Here is a 7,108-nt window from a genome sequence, read left to right on the forward strand (position 1 = left end):
ATTATATCAAACTAAAATGTTTTTAACAGCAAAAGAAACTGACAACAAAACAAAAGGGGATGATATTTGCAAACAACAGCTCCGATAAGGGGTCAGTATCTAAAATATATAAAGAACTCACAAAGCTCAGCAACATACAAGCAAATAATAATAAAAAAAAATGAGGAGGAAACCTGAAAGACATTTCTCCCAAGAAGACATACAAATGACCAACAAGTATATGAAAAAATGTTCATCTTCACTAGCTATTAGAGAAATGAATATCAAAACTACAATGAGATATCACCTCATACCTGTCACATTGCCTGCTGTCAACAAGATAAGTAATACCAAGTTTTAGAAAGGCTGTGAAGAAAAAGAAACCCTTATTCACTGATGGTAGGAATATAAACTAGTACAACCATTATGGAAGAAATTATGGTGGTTCCTCAAAAAATTAAGAATAGAACTACCATATGACCCAGTAAACTCCCTGCTGAGTATCTATCCCCCAAACTCAAAAACATTGGTACTAAAGACACAGGCACCCTCATGTTCAGTGCAACAATACTCAGAGTGCCTAGACATGGAAACAACCAAAGTGTTCTTTTATGGAGGATTGGATAAAAAGATGTGGTACTTATATACAATGGAATACTGCTCAACCATAAGAAATTATGACATATTGCATTAATGACAATATGGATGGATCTTGAGAATATTCTACTGAAGGAATTCATAAATCAGAAAAAGCTAAGAAGTATGATTCCACACATTGGTGGTATATAAGACTGAAATTCATGAACATAGATAAAATTTAAGTGGATTCCAGGGTTAGGGTACTTTTGGGGAGGTGTTGAGGGAAGGGAGTCAAGAGTGACAAATATAAGGTGAAGGAAAATGATTTGACTTTGGGTGATCGGTATACAACATAGTCAACAGTTCAAATGGTATAGAAATGTTTACCTGAAACATATGTACTCTTATTAATTAATGTCACCCCTTCAAATTTAATTTTCTAAATAAAATTTTAAAAAGTATACACACATATATAAAGTGTATACTCACATATATTAAGTATATATGTACCTAAGCTATATGCTTGTATATAAAGTATATATAATTAAATACATTTATGTATTTTTTCATCAAATATATTTTATTCAGTTTTATTGAGATATAATTTTTAGAATGTAAATCTACTAATTTTAGCTATGGAACTTCATGAGTTCAGACAAAAGTATGCTAGAATTTATCACTACTGCAATAAAGATAATTATATATATTCCAAAGTTTTCTCCTGTCACTCTTAGTAATTTTTCTCTTCTCAGTTCAAGTCCTTTTTAACCATAGATCTGCCTTCTGCAAGTATACTTTTTCCTTAATTTTATAAATATAAAATAATACATTGGTTAGAATTTTGTGTTTGTCTTCTTTCACTTACCATATTGCTTTTGAGATTCATCCATATGGCTGCATATATCAGTAGTTCATATATACTTTCTAAGAAATGTTTGTCTTTTCCAAGATCACAAGGATTTTATCCTATATTTTCCTTAAAATTTTACAACTACCATTTTTTATATTTTTATCAGTGATACAATTCAATTTAATATCTGTATATGTCTTGAGATATACATATATATATAGTATATGTATATATATGTAAATGTAGACATATCTATGTCTTACAATATATGTGCACATATTTGTATAAATATCTGCATACAGATATCCAATTTTCCAGCTTTTTTATATAAATCTTTTCCCCAACTATTTTAGCATCTTTATCAAAAATAAATTGACTGTATATGTGTGATTGTATATCTAAAACCTTTCTTCTTTTCCAATGATCTGTACATCTATATTTATGCCAATACTACACTATTTAGATTATTGTAGGTTTTAAAGTAGGTCATAAAATCAAACAATATGAGTTCTCTTCCTTCTTTATTTTAAAACCATTTTGGTTACTCTAGATCTTTTTATTTCAACAATTATTTTCTGACTAGCTTGTCAAATTCTACAAAAAAATAGTCAACTGGAATTTTGTTTGTTCTCTTTGAATGTATTTGTCAGTTTAAAGACAAGTAAATATTGGAAACAATCGTAATGATGGAAAAGAAATAGTTAATCTCCAGTAGATGCAAAGGAATGTGAGAATAAAGTAGATTTCAGAATATACAGAGTTATATGTGAAGTAACATCTGGATGATAAGGATCATATTCAGTGTTGATAGTGGTTTTCTTCCTTAGGCAGTCAGAAATAGTAAGGTAGGTGGATCCATTTTCTACTAATGCTACAAATGTGGGTTGGAGTGTATAAGTCACAGCTATAGTACACATATTTCTATGGGTCTCACTTAAATTCTGCCTGTTTTTGAAGATATGAAACCCAGCAACATGATAAGAGCAGAGGAAATGTTCTAAACCTTGACTTGCAATCACTGGAATATATCTGGCTGAAGAAAAGCATTAGATTTCTTCCTCTGTTACTTTATATTGACATGGTTCATATGATACTGTAAATTTCCTTGGATCTGCAACTATTAGAAATCAGAGACTTAGAAAGTACTTTCTTAAATAGATGTATACAGAAGAGAAAGACATGTGCTATAAAGGTAGAACACAGCTAAAGCTCTGTTGAACTGAGACATATTGCCTTTGACTCTCAAAGACATGACAGATCATAGATCCTCACTGAAAGGACCGAACTTATACAGGTAATCAAAAGCTGCAAGTTAAAAATCATGCAAAAACAAAACTCCCAGCATTATTATGATTTTTAACCAACAGAAAGTATGGAATTCATTGGCATAACCACATTCATGTTAGAGTTGGATTTCAATCAATCTTAATGAACTAGCCTGACCAGTCAGTAGTGCAGTGGACAGAGAATAAGCCTGGGATATAGAGAACCCATGTTCAAAACCCCAAAGTCACAAGCTTGAGTGTGGGCTCACCAACTTGAAGGTAGGGTTGCTGGCTTGAGCATGGGATCATAGATATAAACCCATAATTGCTGGCTTGATCCCAATGGTCACTGGCTGAAGTCCAAGTTTGCTAGCTTGAGCCCAGGGTTGCTGGCTTAAGCAAAAAATCAATGGCCTAGCTGGAGTCCCCAGGTCAAGGCTCATATGAAAAAGCAATCAATGAACAACTAAGGTGCCACAACAAACAACTGATGCTTATCATCTCTCTACCTTCCTGTCTGTCTGTCTCTGTCTCTCTCGCTAAAAAAATCAGATTGAACTATGAGGAAAAATTGATATTTGATGAACTCGTCATCATTAGGGCTGGGTGGGCCATATACTGTACTTCCAGCATGTGATTTAGGCCTAACTGTTATTCTCTGCAGGACATCCTGGGACAGAAAAATGATTCAATCTGAACTCTCATCATTATAATTTTTAAAAAGGAATCATTTGGAGATACTATGCTAGTTAATATAAAGATCCAGGATATCGTTAGCCATTCACATTCTATTTATAAATGGATACCAGTAGTGCCCTTTTGTGCAATGAATCTATCTTGTTCAAAACTTCAAAGGACAAAAAAAGCAATGTTAACATGTAGATATTTTTATTTGTTTTTTTATTTAGAAGTTAAGTTTAAGAGATGACATTAGTCCATAAGAACACATAGATTTCAGGTGTACACCTCCATAGCATTTGAACTCTTGATTGTGCTGTATCCCCATCACCCAAGGTCAAATCATTTCCCATCACCATATATTTGTTCCTCTTTACTATCCTCTCCCCACCTCCTCCCTCTAATATAATTTCACTTTTGTCTATGTCTGTGAGTCTCACTTTTATATTCCACCTATCTATGAAATCATGTAGTTCTTAGCTTTTTCTGATTTACTTATTTTACTTAGAATACTATTCTCAAGGCCAAGACATAAAAACAACCAACGTGTCCCTCGATAGAGGATTGGATAAAGAAGTTGTGGAACATATATAAAATGGACTACTACTCAGCCATAAGAAATGATGATATATTGTCATTTACAACGATTTGGATCAACCTGTTAGACATATTTAAAATAATGTTTCTCAAGTCTTATGTCTTACAAGTCTATTTAGACTGCTATAATGAAACAGCACAGACTTGGTAGCTTATAAACAACAGAAATATATTTTTCACAATTCTATATAGTGGAAATTCTAAGGCCAAGGCACTAGCACGGTTATGTTCTGATGAGGACCCACCCCCAGTTTTTAGTGGATGCCTTTTTACTGTGTCCCCTATGGTAGATGGGGCATATGGAATTTTGTGGCATCTCCTTTATAAAAGCAGCAATCCCATTCAGGAGGGGTCTATCTTCATGACCTAAGAACTTACCAAAGGCCCTATATCCTATATCCTCATATCACTACATTGGGCATTAGGATTTCAACATATAAATTGTGACAAAAAACATTCAAAGCATAGTGTCTCAAAAAAATCTGTGTAACCTTCCAAATATTTGCTTGTGAGCTTCAATAAACATACAATGTCATACTATACTAATAGATTAAATGTATTTAAGTGAAGTCCATGTTTTAATGTTTAAAAATAGTTTATTCTTAAAAGATACCTTAAGCCAAACAATATGATTTGAAAAAAAATATTCAAAAATTATTGTTCTAGGAAGACACTGAAAGATACAATTCACCTTTCATCTTTTTTTAATATTTTTCATTCTTTCATATATATATATATATATTAATTTCTCTTTTTAATTTATTGGGTTAATAACCCTTCACCTTCTTTGATCTTATCTACTTTTTTTCAGATTTCTCTGACAGCATTCCCTCTGTTCCCTTTGACCATTCTTCTGTTTCTATTTTGTTCCTCAGTTTATTGTGTTCATTAGATTCCATATATAAGTAAGATCATATGGAATTTGACCTTCTTTGACTGGCTTATTTCATGTAGCATAATAATCTCCAAGTCCAACCATACTGTTGTAAAAAGTAAGATTTTATTCTTTTAAAATTTTCATAATATTCCATTGTGTAAAAATACTACAGCTTTTTTTGTCCACTTATCCACTGATGGACACTTAGTCCATTTCCAGATCTTGCCTATTGTAAACAATGCTGCAACAAACATGGGGGTGCATAATTTTTTTTTGAATTAGTATTTTGGGATTCTTAGGATATATTATTAGAGGTGGGATAGGTAGGTCATAAAGTAGCTCTATTTTAGTTTTTTAAGAAAATACCATACAAGTTTTTTTTATAGTGGCTGCAGGTGTCTGCATTCCCACCAGCAGTGCAGGAGGGTTCCCTTTTCTCTACACCCTTGACAGCAGTTATTATTTAATGAAGTGTTAATGAAAGTCATTCTGTAAGGTGTGAAGTGATAGCTCATTGTGGTTTTCATTTGTGTTCTCTGATGACTAGTGACGTTGAGCAATTTTTCATACACCTATTGGCCATCTTTATATCCTTTTTGTAGAAATCTCTATTCAAGTCTTTTGCCCATTTTTATTGGATTATTTTCCTGGTGTTAAGTTTTATAAGTTCTTTATAAATTTTAGTTATTAACATACCCTTACCAGATATATCAGTGAATATGTTATCCCATAGAGTGGGTTGTCTTTTTATGTTGTTAACAGTGTCTTTTGCTGTTCAAAATTTTTTTTAGTTTGATATAGTCCCTTTTGTTTATCTTATACTTTATTTCCCTTGCCTGAGGAGATATATTGGCAAAATATTTCTACAAGAGATGTCTGATAGTCTACTGCTTATGTTTTCTTCTAGGATTTTTATGGTTGTGCTTCTTAAATTTAAGTCTTTTATTTATTTTGAGTTTATTTTTAGTAAGTTTGAGGTCTAGTTTTATTTTTATGCATGTATAAGTCCAATAAATTTTTTCAACACCATTTGTTAAAGAGATTGTCTTTACTCCATTGCACACTCTTGCATCATTTGTTTTGTATTAACTGACCGTAAAGGTGTGAGTTTAATTCTGGGTCTTTTGTTCTGTTCTATTGATATGTAGGCCTATCCTCATGCCAGTACCAGGCTGCTTTGATTTCAGTGGCCTTGTAGTATAGCTTGATATCAGGAAATGTGATACCTCTCACTTTGTTTTTTATTTTCAAGATTGCTGAGGCTATTCAGTTTCTTTTTTGGTTCCAGATATATATTTGGAATATTGGTCCTAGATCTTTGAAATATGCCATTGGTATTTTAATAGGATTTGCATCAAATCTATAGATTGTGCTGGGGAGTATAGATATTTTAATGATATTTATTCTTTTTATCCATAAACTTAGTATATGCTTCACTTGTTTGTATTTTACTTAAATTCTTTTTTCAAAGTCTTATAATTTTACAAGTATAAGTCTTCTATCTACTTAGTTAAACTTATTATTAGGTACTTTATTTTTCAGTTGTTGCAATAGTTAACGTATTATTTTCTTAATTTCTCATTTTGAGAGTTTATTATTGTGTATAAAAAATGCCACACATTTATGAATATTAATTTTACACTTAGAAACATTGTCAAATTAATTTATCAGGTCTGGTAGTTTTTTGGCGGACTTCAGATAATTCTTAGCCTTCATTTAGTTTATGTGATAAATAATATTTATTGATTTCTGAACATTGTACCAGCCTTGCCTCCCTAGAATAGATGCCACTTGATTATGATGTAAGATCTTTTTAATATATTTCTGAATCCAGTTTGCTATTAATTTTTTTGAAAATTTTAGCATCTTTATTCATCAGAGATGTTGACTTATAGTTTTCTATCTTTGGAGTGTATAATCTGGTTTTGGAATTAGGAAAATTCATGCTTCATAAAATGAGCTCGGAAGTCTTCTCTTTAATTTTTGGAACAGTTTTGCAAGGATAGGGGTTAGTTCTTTTTTGAAGGCTTGAAACAACTTCTTGCGAAGTCATTGCATTGAATACAGATATTTGCTGAGAGTTTTTTGATATTTTCATTTCATTTCTTGTAATTGGTCTGCTTAGGATTTGTGATTTCTCTAGATCCAGTTTTTTTTTATATAAATTTTTATTAATTTTAATGGGGTGACATTAATAAATCAGGGTACATATATTCAAAGAAAACATCTCCAGGTTATCTTGTCATTCAATTATGTTGTATACCCATCACCCAAAGTCAAATT

This window comes from Saccopteryx leptura, chromosome X, assembly GCF_036850995.1.
Source record: "Saccopteryx leptura isolate mSacLep1 chromosome X, mSacLep1_pri_phased_curated, whole genome shotgun sequence".
NCBI lineage: Eukaryota > Metazoa > Chordata > Mammalia > Chiroptera > Emballonuridae > Saccopteryx > Saccopteryx leptura.